This window comes from Phragmites australis, chromosome 2, assembly GCF_958298935.1.
Source record: "Phragmites australis chromosome 2, lpPhrAust1.1, whole genome shotgun sequence".
Classification (NCBI taxonomy): Eukaryota; Viridiplantae; Streptophyta; class Magnoliopsida; order Poales; family Poaceae; genus Phragmites; species Phragmites australis.
Window position 1 is genome coordinate 49866670 of NC_084922.1, and position 14854 is coordinate 49881523.

Here is a 14854-nt window from a genome sequence, read left to right on the forward strand (position 1 = left end):
GGCAAGAAGACTTCTCACCGGGTTGTGCGCGTGCTGCAGCAGGTAGGCGATGACGACAACGACATGGAGGCGGCGGCGGCGGCAAGGACGCGTAGGGGTGAGCAGGTCGGTGAGGAGGAGACGGTGGCACAGGAGAAGAGTGGAGAGCATTGGGGGAGGGGGAGGGGTCGGAGGAGGTGGGAGAAGACGAGGACGGAAGCGGCGATGGTCATGTGGCCTCTGCCTCTGAGCGACACCTGCCGCTGACTCGGCACACTCCCACAATGGGGGATGGCGCTGTGACACAGTGTTGCTATGCTCTAGATCCCGTGCCAAGATCGTCACACAATGCAAGTGCTTGCTAAAGGCACATATAAAAAAAAGCCAAAGTGATCTCTGCATGTGGGCCCCACAATAAACCACGGACCTCTTCATCTTCATCGAAAGAAGTCTGATCTCATCTAGTTCAGAAAATCTGTGAGACACCATACTCTTCCCCTTCGCCTTCCACTTTGAGCTATTCCGGTGAATCGAACAGTTCTCTACCTAATAAAAAATAATGCAGCAGCTCCCTTCAAACAGGAGAAGGGTAGAAAAGATAGAGATGAATGATAATATATGCATGGAGTGTAATACTCGAGAAATTTCAGAAATTCAGAAGTTGACCGTGGGACTAGGAGGGTTGCAAATTTTGACCTTTTGTTATGTTGCTTAGATAGACGATTGGAGACCGTAGATGCATAGATCTTATCGAGACTATACCGTTATGCTATCTAACACCCCGTTTGGACACTTGATGAAGTTATTTTGAGCACAATAGGTTTAGACCGTTGGATGAGTGTAAAAAAATAAAAGAAGAAGATAAGAATAGGGGGATCGGTCACCACCCTGATCCCTACCCATTCCGCCCGACGCCACCCGCCTCCACCCAAACCCTAGACCCCGCCACTGCCTCTTGCCACCTCGGGCACTGCCCTGTCGCTGGTGCTCGCCGGCTACTGTTGTCGCCCGCCCTGCTGTCGGTGCTCGTCGACTACTGCTGTCACCTGCCCCATGTTGCCGTCTAGCCACACTGTGCCGCCTACCCCTGTCGTCGCTTGGCGGAAACGCCCCTCATCCTCCATTGACGATCATCGAAGCATCGCTGACTAGTGAGCACAAGGGAAACAGAGGCGGGAAGAGCAGAGGGGAGGAGGTAGACTGAAGGTAGGGGGCCGGTCGAGAGAAGAAAGAAAGAAAGAAAAGAGAAGGAAGGAGAAGGAAGAGAAAGAAAAAAAAAAGGAGAAGGAAAGAGGAAGAAGAAGAAATGGAGAAGGAGGAGGATTTTTGGAGTTTCGTCGATTCCATCATCAATCTAACTTTCTCGTTCCGAAGGTGACCTCTTCGTAGTCCTTAGATGCTTGTGGTTAGTGGGGACCGATCATTTTCTGTCGTCGGGTTAGTGTATTGGTCGATCTGTTGTGAGCAGCGACATAAATTGGAAATTAAGGTTTAATCGGTGTCGAATGCGACCATAAGCTAAAAATAGAAGTTGTAGGTCTAGCCACTATCATTCTAATAGTGCTAGTCTCATTCATTTTGGATAAGTGGTTTAGGTAATTGATAAAATGATGTTGTGTGTCAAAAGTTAGCTCGCGTGGTGTTTTGTTCTTCGGTCTTTGACCTCGTTAGTGTGGAAGTTCTCATTTGGTGTCTTGCAAGCTAAGTGGTAAATGTCTTTTCGTAGACCTCGGTTGTCATGTTTGCAGGGTTTTTAGGCATAGGAGCATGTCTCTTTTTTGCTTTTGTTGTTGTGGCATTTTGGTGATAATTCATGCACTTGTTCAGGTGGTGCCACCTCAAGACACAGCTAGTCCCCGCCTTTGTTGTCAATGAAGGAAAGTGAATGTAGCGTATGGTTATTATTTGGTTACCTTCATCTTTTAATTGCCACACTCACTAATAATTTATTAAATGAAATGTGAAAGTGTTATCTACTTTCCGTCTTCTGAAGATTGGATGTTTTCACTAGATTATGAGGTAAAGGGAGCAGGATAAGCCTTCTTATTTGTAGTTGTTTATATTCCTCGTTTGTGAAGCATGACAGATTGACCTATGTTGAAAATTATGTTATTTCGATTATGCTTGAGCTTGTTGCCTTAATATTTACTTTTTCAAAGTTTGCTTGAATATTGAATTAAGAAGTGAAGTGAGCGAGATACGTCGCTTTGTAGTTGTTCTTTATTATAATATGTAATTATTGAAGTATTATGCATATCTTGGAAGTTATATTATTGGCTATGCATGAAGCATGTCATATATATGCATATCATGTATTGGAAGTTATGTCATCGTCTTATGTCCGTGATCATACTGGTACAATACCGTATGTTACCTGAGAATAAATATGGTGCACACCCTAACATTAACTGAAAAGGGGTAATGTAGGACCAATAAAGGCGGCTAGAGTGAGGGTGAATAGGCTTCTTATAAATTTCTTGTGAAATAGATGATCTACTCCATATTCACTCAATGCTCCTCAAAAACACATAACGGAACCATAAACTTTCGTGTTAAGAGAGACAAAGTGAGAAAGAAAGTTACAAGACAACATGACTCCACTGATGGAATATGAACCATATGCTCTATTCAAGACCATTCCAGTTCTCTTTGAGCATAAAACCTTGAAACTTGAACGAAGAAAAAAGCAAAAAGACAGTCACTGAAAGAAGCAATTCTTCAAGTTGATGGTCTAAAGATAAGGGGATTCAAGACCCTCTCAAATACATAAGTATATTAATGTTTATGTCTCTAGCAATAAGAAGAACAACTTCTCAAAGTTAAAAAATTGCAACTCAAAGGTAAAAACAAAAATCAACAAGAAAATCACAACCGAAAAAGGAAAACTTGTAAACTTGCAAGAGAACAATTAAAGAGAGACTAGAAGGAAGGGAATTCAAGCAAATGCAAAAACATAAACTTCATTACTAAAAGAGATCAGCTTTATTTTAAACAGATTACAATGATTTTTTTCTTAAAAACTATCACCTATTATATAGATTAAGCACTCATCTTCATCTCTCTAAAATCCTAGCACTAGGCACTTAAATAGGTGGCACACGGGGCTCAAGTGGCTAGTTTGAACTCTTCAATAGCCATACCCCTCTATTTATAGGTCTACAAAACTTGATCCTTAAGTTCCCTAACTTCTTACCAAAATACCTCTATCTTGTAGTATACTCCTACCTAACACCGATGGTATTTTGGTCTATTTCTTGCTCCATCCATCAAACGGCCGCGACGCCTTCACAACTTACTTTCGCCTCGACGCAAGCTTCACGATGTTGTCATATACTCTTTCAATCCTCCCAAAGTTTTGAGACCCAACTGTGAAACCCTCTACACGTTTCTCAAAGCGTGACTCGTCACTTGCCTACACCTTAAGCAAGCACTTTGATGTCAACACGTGTACGCGGTCTTGCGATCCTGACCACCAGTAAGTCTTTCCCGCTCTCGATCCCTCGGGCTGACTTGTTACTTGCACCGGCATCCCTTTCACTTGACTTTGTCAACATATCGTCTTCATCCTCCAATTCATGCTTTCCTTGACCTCCACATGTACAGCTAGGATCATCCTTGACTCCGTCCGGCTTCCTTGATCGTCCAGCACCAAGCACCAAGCACCTGCTTAGCCCTGATCACTACCCGTCAACCGCCAAGTTGCATCCGTCATCTGCACACCATGATATAAGCAAATATATTTCTCCAACTCCAACTCCAGTTAGTATATAATCAAAATGCTTAAACCAAGCTCAAACAATCAAAAACTCAACAAACCAAATCGATAACCTTGTCAACCACTCATCACATATAAACCAAGGCACATTTCAACTTGGTTTTTAATCTCCCCCTTGATGAGTGTATTGACAACACCTCAAAGCACAAAAATTTTGGTTTGAAGAAGATAGGCTCATCCAACTAACCAAAAACTCAAGAAATAACAAAAACATGTCACTTAGCATAAGAAATGTTGCATAAGGCCTAAGAGAGGCAAAGACAATACAAAAACCTCAAAAGGCAATGACAAATTAAAAACACAAAATCAAATGCTCTCCCTTGATGAATGCATATTTATCATTTATGCAAGATTATTTTTTTGATTTGATGCAAAATTTTCATTTACCCTATTTTTCATTCATTTATTCCCCTTTGGTATTTGTCGGTGAATCAGGAACCAGGGGTCCCCAAATCCCGAGGCCAGGCCAGCATTCTGCCATGTGGCGCCTTCCTGTGGGGTTCACCTCCGCGAGGTACGAAAAGACTAAGTCCCGGGAGAGGGCGCTCGGGGCCACGAGCAGTGGTCCCCGAGCACCCAAGTCCCCCGACGACTAGAGAAGCCCAGTATCAGGAAGGGTGTGCTCGGGGCTGCGAACAGTGGCCCCCGAGCACTCGGTTCCCCGAGGACCAAGAAAGGGTGTTTCCGGGAGAGAGTGCTTGGGGAGGCGAACAGTGACCCCCGAGCACTCGGTTCCCCGACGGCCCAAGAAGTCCTTCTTCGGTGGCCCCCACAGGGGTCCAGCGATGAGGTGTCAGCCTGTGAAAGGCCCGATGCCGCATTAAGAGGGCGCGTGGCCTGTCACCTCCAACTGCTCCCGTCACGCTCGGTGTCAGTCCCTGTCATATTCTGACAAAAGGGCGTGGGGACATTTAATGCACGAGTCCCATCCCGCGTCATCCGGTGCGCCTCGGGATAGCATCGCAAGGCCCAAGGCGCCCCGCCTGCCGCCCTGCGGTGTCAGACGTACAAGACCAAACGGGCACGCCGGGCCGCTCTGCGGCTGCCCGATGGGCCCTCTCCACGGCGCCCGTTGTCGGCGCCATCATAACGACCGAAGACAGGGTGGGGGCGCGTTTTCAACCCCCCGTCACTTCGCGCTGGCGAGCCCATGATGACTGTCTTTCCATTTATGGCGCCTTGGAACTCGTGCCCTCCCTTTCGGGGCACGCTACCGCCGGCGAGTATTTAAGGGAGCCGGCGGGCACGGACAAAAACAACCGAGTTGAGTCAGAAGAACTCAGAGACACCTACTCAAAGACCGAAGAACATCTTTATACAAGCATAGAAGCTGAGACCACCGAAGAACAAGGAGCTCGAAGCTCTAGGATAGACAAACATTCTTGTAACCAGCACATTCCTGAGAGGCTTTCTCAGGACATTTATAGCATCCACACAGGAGTAGTGTATTACGCTCAGTGCGGCCCGAACCTGTTTAAAAATCCCTCCAGTGCATTTACTGCGTTCTGCATTAGATCATTCCACCCCACCGGCCATCGCATTTACACCCATTTTATTTCTCCTGCAAACATATTCAGAATCATCCCCCCGGCCGAATCTCAAAAAGGGGTCCCTCAGGATCCCTGCGATAGGAGTTCACCCTCCGACAGCATTGCAAACATCAATGACAAAATATTATGCATTGCACGAACATGCAATCCTAATGAGATTTGATGAGTATACTACAAAATATTTACAAAAGCTAAAAACATCAAAGGCATATAGAAAGTAGAAGATGGAGCTCACAAATGTACAAAAGCTCAAAAAAAAAAATAGTGACACGAAAGCATTATGTTGTACAAGCTAAATCCGAAGAATTAGTTGGTGCATTTAATTTTACATAGCCGAATCATGTTCAAAGCGATCACTACATAAGCATCCACTCGTGCCGAGGCAATAAAAGTATTAAAAACTAGCCAACTTCAATCTCAAATTAGGCAAACAAGCATTCATGACAGTAGACTTTGCAAACGCTCACATATGAAACTAAGACTTAGTTAGATCAAGTGATTAAAAAATTAAGTAATTAGGCATATTTCTTTCATTTTTATCCTCAAGTTGTCTCATATCCAAGCAAAGTGTCGCACGACTGGGTACCGCAAACACCTTGAGGTTTCAAGATAACAGTATTGGATCATATTTTGGCACAAGAAACTTGATTTTTCAAGGTTATTCAATTTTCCGCAAATTATCAAAGTTTCACAAGATCAATTCAAGTAGTGTCTTTATGACACAAGAAATACATATCCCCCAAGGTTCTATCATGACATAAATATTTAACAAATACAGAAAATATAATGCAATGTTTCCTAATCCACTGACTTGAACCAAGAAGCCTAGAGCAAGATATTCATCAAACCAGCCTTAACACAAGCACTGACTAAGCCAAAGCAATTACATACAAATACAATAAAAATAAGATAGAGTATATACAAAGGGAACTCCCTCTCAAATAATATCATAGGGATGTCACACACCAAGCTCTCCTTTCAAATAGGTAAATCTAGTAGCATCTAGAGGCTTGGGGAAGATGTCGGCTAGCTGATGTTAGGTATCAATGTATTTCAAGTCTATATCTTCTTCTCATTGTGGTCTCTCAGAAAGTAGAATATCACATCTATGTGTTTGGTTCTGGAATGCTAGACTGAATTATTAGCTAAGTTTATGGTATTGGTGTTGTCACACGAAAGTGACACACTCCTGAAATTTAACTCAAAGTCCCTCAAGTTAGCAACTATCCACAAAATCTGTAAACAACAGTTAGCATCAACTACATATTCAACTTCAGCAGTAGACTACGCAACGCTAGACTACTTGTGAGAAAACCAACACACAAGAGAAGTACCTAAAAAATGATAAGTACCAGAAATACTCTTCATGTTAATTCTACAACCAACAAAATCTGCATCGGAAAAACCTCGAAGAGAAAGCGAAGAGGCAGCAGAAAACTAGAGTCCATACTCGAGAGTATGCTTAAGGTACTTCAGAATGTGTTTCACTGCTTGGCGATGAGACATCCTCAGTGAAGCTTGGAAGCGCGCGCAGAGGCAGACAGCAAAGTGGATGTCCTATCTTGTCGCCATCAGATATAGGAGGGAGCCAATCATGCTCCTGAACTCCCATTGGTACACCGTTTCGCCATCTTCATCTGGATTTAGCACAGGCGAGATAGCTACCGATGTCGCCAAGGGCTTCGGGTCGCTCATGTTGAACTTCTTTAGCAGCTCCTTGGTATACTTTGTCTGGTGCATAAATGTATCCTGCTTGCATTACTTTATTTAAAGTCCAAGAAAGAAGTTGAGTTTGCCTATCATCGATATCTCAAACTCTCTGCTCATAGTTTCTGCAAAATTGACCACAAATGCATGAGAAGTGCCAAAAAAAAATGATATCATCCACGTAAATCTGAACAAAGAGAAAATCTTTGCCATGCCTGAGAGTGAATAAAGTTTTATCAACCGAACCCCAAGACATACCCATGTTCTAATAAGAAAGACCTTTTAGCTTAGCTACCGGTGCAAAGGTCTCTCCAAAGTTTATCCTCTCAATTTGAGTGAAACCCTGAGCCACTAGTCTAGCCTTGTTTCTAACTACAGACCCATCCTTCCCCTCTTTGTTTTTGAAAACCCATTTTGTGTCTATGGTGTGAACATTAGGGGGTGGCTCTACAATGATCCAAACTTGATTTCTCTCAAAATTTTCAAGCTCTTCATGCATAGTATTTACCCAATTTAAATCAGATAAAGCATGTCCAACATCATATGGCTCAAAGGAAGCAACAAATACAAAATCAGTAAAATGAGCATGAAAAGCAGATTTAGATCTCGTTACCCTCTCATTGATGTCACCGATCATCATCTATAAAGGGTGTCACCGCTGAATATGTTGAGAGGCATCACGCCTTGAGAGAACCTCCCCCTCAAACACAGCTGGTGCAGGCTCGAGAGTAGCTAAAGTGAAAGTAGAGGTTGTAGGATCTTCTGCTGGAGTAGAAGAAGCAGGAGTTAGCTCTAGAACAGGTGTGGTTAAGGGAAGTAGTGAATCATCCTCATCATCACCAAGAGCTGGAATATCGCCATCTACAAAGATGCTCTTGCTCATCTCCTAATCACCTGCACACTTAAAGACATAACTAGCACAAGGGTTGACTCATCAAAAGTCACATCACATGATTCCATAATGGTGTTAGTGTCAAAATTATAAACCCTATAAGCATGACTATAAAGAGAACACCACAAGAAAATGCCATCAGAAGAGCGTGACTCGAACTTGTCAAGATTGCCATACTTAGGATGAAGCACCGGGAATAAATAACTCTCAAATGTGAAACTTTTGATTTTCTCCCAAAGTACAACTCATAAGAAGTCAAATTCAAAATCAAGCGCAAGAAAATCCGATTTGAGATATAGCACGCTATGCTAATTGTCTCAGCCCAAAATTTCCTAGGAGTCATATGCTCATCGAGCATCGTTCTAGCCATCTCCACCAAAGTTATATTCTTTCTTTCAACCATGTCATTCTATTGAGGAACACATGGGGCAGAAAATTGATACTCAATGTCATGTTCAAGGCAGAAAATACCAAAGAGATAGTTATTGAACCCGGTATAATTATCACTGCGAATTGCTTTTAATGCACCGGGGAGTTCTTTTAATAATCTCAAAGCTAAGCTCTGAAAGTATGATAACACTTTATATTTACTTACAAAAAAGAATACCCAAGAGTAGTGAGAGTAATCGTCAATAATAACAAGTACATACTACTTCCCACCCACCGAACGAACCTAAAAAGGACCAACAATGTCCATATAGAGAAGTTCTTCCGGTAGTTCAGTCATCACCAGATTGACTGGTGGGTGATGAGCAGCAACCATCTTGCCATGCCGATAAGGAACACAAATAAGGTTCTTCTCAAACTTGAGTTTGGACAATCCTCGAATCAAACCTAAGGCACTCAAATGAGTAAGCAAATCAAAACTCATGTGCCCTAATCTCTTATGCCATATCCAAAGCTCAAAAGAAGGTTGAGCAAGTAAACACCGAGAAGAACTAGAAATCTCAGAAAAATAGGCTCCAAAAACTCTCCCAACTCGAGAAACCTTGCAAATCAAAGCGCTAAAAGAATCAAGAGCATGAGAAGTATAGCACTTGAAGAGCACTTCTAAGTCCTCATCTAGCAACTGAGATACAAAAAGCAGGTTGTATCCCACATCTTTGAGAGTAAAACTCTCATTTACATTTACCGTTTCTTTGGCATTCACTCTACCTTTTTGAATCATCCCCGAAAGGGATGTACTCGTGATGCTTTGCTGGAGTGAGGCTAGAGAATCATGATGAATCCTCGATCATGTGGCGCGGACAACCAGAATCAATGAGCCACTTGTTCTTCAGGTCTCCATCTGCCGCCTACACAGAAGACAAATAGAAGGTGTATGGCTCAGTACTGGGGTAAGTCAAAAACCTCCTTAGAATCCAGTACTACATCATCCGTCTTGCAGCAGAAATAGTAGGAGCATACGACTCAACACCAACACACTGGGGATGAGTACCACGATGGGGAACACGTGATCTTTCAAAGCGCTGGAATTCAAAGCCTCTTACACGTGGACCAAAACCATATGAGTCATGGTAAAATTTACGTCGGACAACACCTCTAGGAAGAGACTAAAAAACTCTAGAGACTCGTGGGTAGGAACGAGGAAAAGGCTCATGTACACCAACAGAGAGATGGTACATATCACGGGTACTCCACTCCAACTCACGCCTCTCATCTCTCCTCCTATGAAAATAAAATCCAACAAGGTAACCATCTCTCTGTAGTAGATACAATGATAGCATCTCTCGGGACTCGACTGCCAGTCACTGTAGGCTCTCTCACAGGTGCCCTCATTTTAGGTTGTGGAGCTCTCTTAGGTGTTGGTTTCTTCTTTGTAGGTTGAGGTGTAGACTTGTTCTTTTCTGGTATGGATTATGAGGCATTGATCATGACTTTCTCTGACTCTAGGGTAGTGCGTGGGGTGAATACAATCTTGCCAGAACTAGTGTAAGCAATTCTCTCAAAACTCAAACCCAAAGCTAATCTAGCTTTAGCAGCACACATCTTGGTCTTAGCCAAGATCAAATCTATTTTGCTCTTACCTTCTGAGCACTTCTCCACTAGAGAAAGGAGGTACTCATTCTCAACCATGAGATTTTCAACTTGCCCTCTAACCTAGCTGAACTTGTCCTTAAGAATCATACAGGTGGGACACTTAGGCTGCACATCTATAGAACTCTCAGGACTCTCCAGTCTAGACTCTAGCTCCTTTATGCACTTGTCTTCCACTTCAGCATCATTTGAAAGCAAAGGGCAATTCTTGCAAGTCACTAAGAGAGTATTCTAGACTCCTCCTCAAAGAGCTTCTTCTCGGCAGTCTCAGGCCGACTAATGACTGGAGTATGCATAGTTTAAAGCTCGACAAGCTCAATCATGACAACCAAGCAACTCTCATAATCCTCATCCTCAACCTTAGCCCTAGACCTAAGCAACTCATGTTCAGAAGAAACAGACTCGTACTTAGGTCTAAACTTCTTCAACTCACGCACAACTTTCTTAAGTAACCTATCCTGACTAACGAGGGCATCATTCAAGGTATCGACTTGGATAGAAAACTGGACATATGAAGGTAATACCTCGGAGGGATTAAGCTTGGGGTCATTATCGTTGTTGTCGTCCTCCATGAAGCAGAGGCCAATGAAGCCCTTGGCCTTTTTCATTTGCGGTTCCTCCTTTTCAGAGCTCTCCTCCTCGCTTGATGAGGTATCGATGTCGCTGAGAGCTACCACGAACACCCTAGAAACCGTCTTGGTCGTCTTCTTGGCTATCTTATCGCGGTTCTTCTTAAAGAAGAGCTTCTGGTTCTTCTTATTGTGCTTGTTGTAGTCGTGGTTGTTGTACTCCCTTTTCTTGAGCTTGGGGCAGTCTGCCTTAAAGTGAGTGGTATCACCATAGTCAAAACAAGCATGGGAGCCCTCTCTCCTCCGGCCTCTCCTGTTGTTGTAGAAGCGAGTGAACTTCTTCACAATGAGAGAAAGATCATCATCATCCAGTGTACCCATCTGCTTCTTTGTGATAGAAACTAAGAAAGACAAAGCAAAATCACTCGGTGAGGTGTTAGAACAAGCAAAGCTAGCTCCAGCCTGATTTCCACCATGTGGTCCGGAAACTAACGCCATGTATGGAGACAGGGGGTTTCTGAGGTCAATCCGAGCCGTCTTGGCTATCTCGATGGATTTGAGCTTGCTGAAGAGTTCATCGTAAGTTGATATGTCGTAACTTGGTGGCTCTTCAATACTCGAGATCTTCACTTCTATGGTCAGAGTAGGGCAAAATATTAGTGGATCTAAGGTTGCTCATAATTCTATCAAAACGAGCAAACATTGCATCCAAAGATTCATCAAACCCTTGTACAAATATTTAATATTCTTGATTGTAAGTGCTTTGGCATCTGACCTTAATATGATTAGTGCCTTTATGGAAGACACTCAGAGTAGTCTAGATCTCCTGGGTAGTACGGAGGTGCTGAACCCTGCAAAACTCATTCTGACTCAAACTAGTGAACAAAATATTTCTGGCCTTGTAGTTGGCCTGATATTGTTCGATTTGAACCTGAGTTGTGCGAGCAGCAAGGATCTCGTAGTTGAAATCAACTACTTCTTATATTGCACTTCCTTGGCTTAGAAGATAAGTCTTCACGTGTACCTTCCTGTACAAAAAGTCTCTTCCATCGAACAACAAAATCTTCCTACTTTTCTCCATATCGTCTACGGATCACAAAGCTGGTTAAGATCAACAAGTGATCAAACCGGCTCTGATACCAATTGTAGGACCAAGAACGACGACTAGAGGAGGTGAATATGCATATTATAAATTTCTTACGAAATAGATGTCCTGCTTCTTGTTCACCCAATGCTTAAAAACATACAAACAGAAGCATAAATTTTAGAGAGTCAAAGCGAGAAAAAAAATCTAAGACAACATGACTCCACGGATGGAATATTAACTATATGCTCTATTCAAGACCATTTCATGTGTCTTTGGGCACAAAAGCTTGAAACTTAAACGAAGAACAAAGCAGAAAGACAATCACCAAAAGAAGCAACTATTCAAGTTGATAGTCTAGAGACAATGAGATTCAAGGCCCTTTCAAATGCATGAGTATATAAACGTTTATACCTCTAGTAACAAGAAGACTACTTCCCAAGGTTGAAAAATCGCACCTCAAAGGCAAAAACGAAAATCAATAAGAAAATCACAACCGAAAAAGAAAACTTATAAACATGCAAGAGAACCAATAGAGAGATACTAGAATAAGGGAAATTCAAGCATATGTAAAAACATAAATTTTATTACTCAAGGATTACAGCCCTATTTTAAGCAGATTACAAGGATTTTTCTCTCAAAAACTCACATATATTACATATGCTAAGCACTCATCTTCCTCTCCTTTAAAACTCTAGCACTAGGCTCTCAAATGGGTGGCACAATGGGCTCAAATGACTGGTTCAAACTCTTCCAAAGCTCTACCCCTCTATTTATATTCCTAGAAAACTTGACCCCTAAATTTCCTAGCTTGTTACCAAAATACCCCTTTCTTGTAGTACACTTCTACCTATCGTTAAGAATATTTTGATCTATTTCTTGTTCTGTCCATCGAACGGCCGTGGCACCTTCACAACTTAGTTTCATCTCGACGTAAGCTTCGCGATGGTGCCACATACTCCTTCAATCTTCTCACGATTTTGAGGCCCAACCGGGAAACCCTCTGCATACTTCTCAAAGTATAACTCACCACTTGCCTATATCTTAAGCAAACGCTATGATGTTGACACGTGTACTCCATCTTGCGATTTTCACTGCCGGTAAGTCTATCCCGCTCTCGATCACTCGGGCTGTCTTGTCACTTGCATCGGTATCCCTTTTACTTGACTTTGTCAACACACCATCTCCATCATCCGTTTTATGCTTTGTTTGACCTCCATGTGTATAGCTAGGATCATCATTGACTCTGCTTAGCCTCTTTGATCGTCCGGCACCAAACACCTGCTTAGCCCTGATCACCCGCCGTCGACGACCAAGTTGTATCCATCATTTGCACACCATGAGATAAGCAAATACATTTCTCTTACTCCAACTCCAGTTAGTCCATAATCAAAATGCTCAAACCAAGTTCAAGCAATCCAAAACTTGATAAACCAAATTGATAACATTATCAATCACTCATCATATATAAAATAAGACATATTTCAACTTGGTTTCTCAGGTAAGGGCTAGGAAGAGAATGCTATATGTATTCATATATATGTTTTTACTTTAATCGCTTTGACGTCGTACTTATTTTGCATGGAAGTTTTAATTCTGCTTTTAGATGATATCTTTGTGATGAATCAATCTGGGGGAGGTTAACTTGTTGATGTTGTTGTTGGTCTTTTTTAGCCATATTTTTTTTCTATATATTGATAATTTGTTTAGTTTCTAAATTCTATTAAAGTTGATTGCTTAATCAATTATAGCTAAATAGCTTGTTAAAGCAAATTCTCTTGCTAAGATTTTTAAATCTCACCATTCCTATCTCTCCAGGTGCATCTTGAGGTGATGGCGCGCATGTGAGATGAGTAGCTATACATCGTTTGCACAATCACCATTAACTTATGTTTAAATCTTGTTATGTTGTCATATAACGACACTTAACCCTGTTGTGTATATTTTGGCTTACGGTGGTTTAGATGTATGATCGAGGTATATTCTTATTTGCTAGGATTTATATATTGCTAGTATCCTGAATTATTTTTAAGATTTAATAGTGGCTTATGGTGGTTTAGATGTATAATCAAAGCATATCCTTATTTATTAGGATTTATATATTACTAGTGTCCTGAATTATTTTTAAGATTTAATAGTCTTACAGATTGATTTTAGTAGCACTCCGGGTTTACAGTAATCCCTGAGAAGATGGGTTGTAGGGCCAGCAAAGGTGCGCAGTCCGGATATTACAACCGGTCTGCATGTTTTTCACCACATGGTTTGTATTGGAGTTATTGGTCCTATCACCTATGTGTTCTGATTCCTGCGGTTGTAAGCCTCTCGGTCTCAGGTTTTTGACCCCCGTTGCGGAACAAGACATACTACTACAAATGCATGAGATCTGAATTGAACAGGAGAGAAAAAAGCCACCAAGATTGAAACGAAAAGACACCAAAAAACCCCTTCTGCTTCCTGTGTCTCCTGTGCTTGCTGCATCTGACCGGTTCTGTGTTTCCGCAACTCCATTTCCATCGATGTCCAGACAGAGACATATGCATTGCTCCCTCGAGAGTTGCAGGACTGATTAAATAGTGGAATGCCACAGTTTGTGTCATACCAAACTGTATGATCCGGTATCTGCTAGGCCGGAACTGCTGGGACAGTAGTATCTGCTGTCTGCATCCATGTCTGATCATGTGCGTGGACGTCCACAGGCATTCAGCGGATGGTCGCCGAGCCTTGTTCGCTGCCAGCCAATGGGGGCATGCTGTCTGCGTACAGTTGGGGCCTGGAAGAGATCTACGTGATATTCAGTGTTGGAGAGGACACCAGATCTACGTTGTACGTGTACAGTACAACTGCACGATGGTCAAAACGCTGGCCTGACGCAGCAGTGTATGAATTGGTCCGGGTTATCTTAGTAGCTGGATCAATGTGGTTCAGATATGTGTATTGCAGAAATATATTGCAATTCTTGATGGGTTTTCTCCTTTGCCGAACCACTAAAAGCTGTAGCAAAAAATGGATACATATCAACACAAGTGGTTGTCTAATTGAAGGCACACAAATGAAGGTGTTCCATGCTTTCAACAGTCAAAACACTAACCATGCACTTGTCTCATCATGCCAATGCTGGTGCTGAAATTCACCACGTGTGAGCATTTTGATTAGGGGGGAAATAAGTGAAGAGTTATTTGCTCTTGTACAGCAAATTCACTCATCCACGCAGGGCGAACAAAAATCAGAACCACAATAACTTGGCAAGCTAGGAAATCAAAC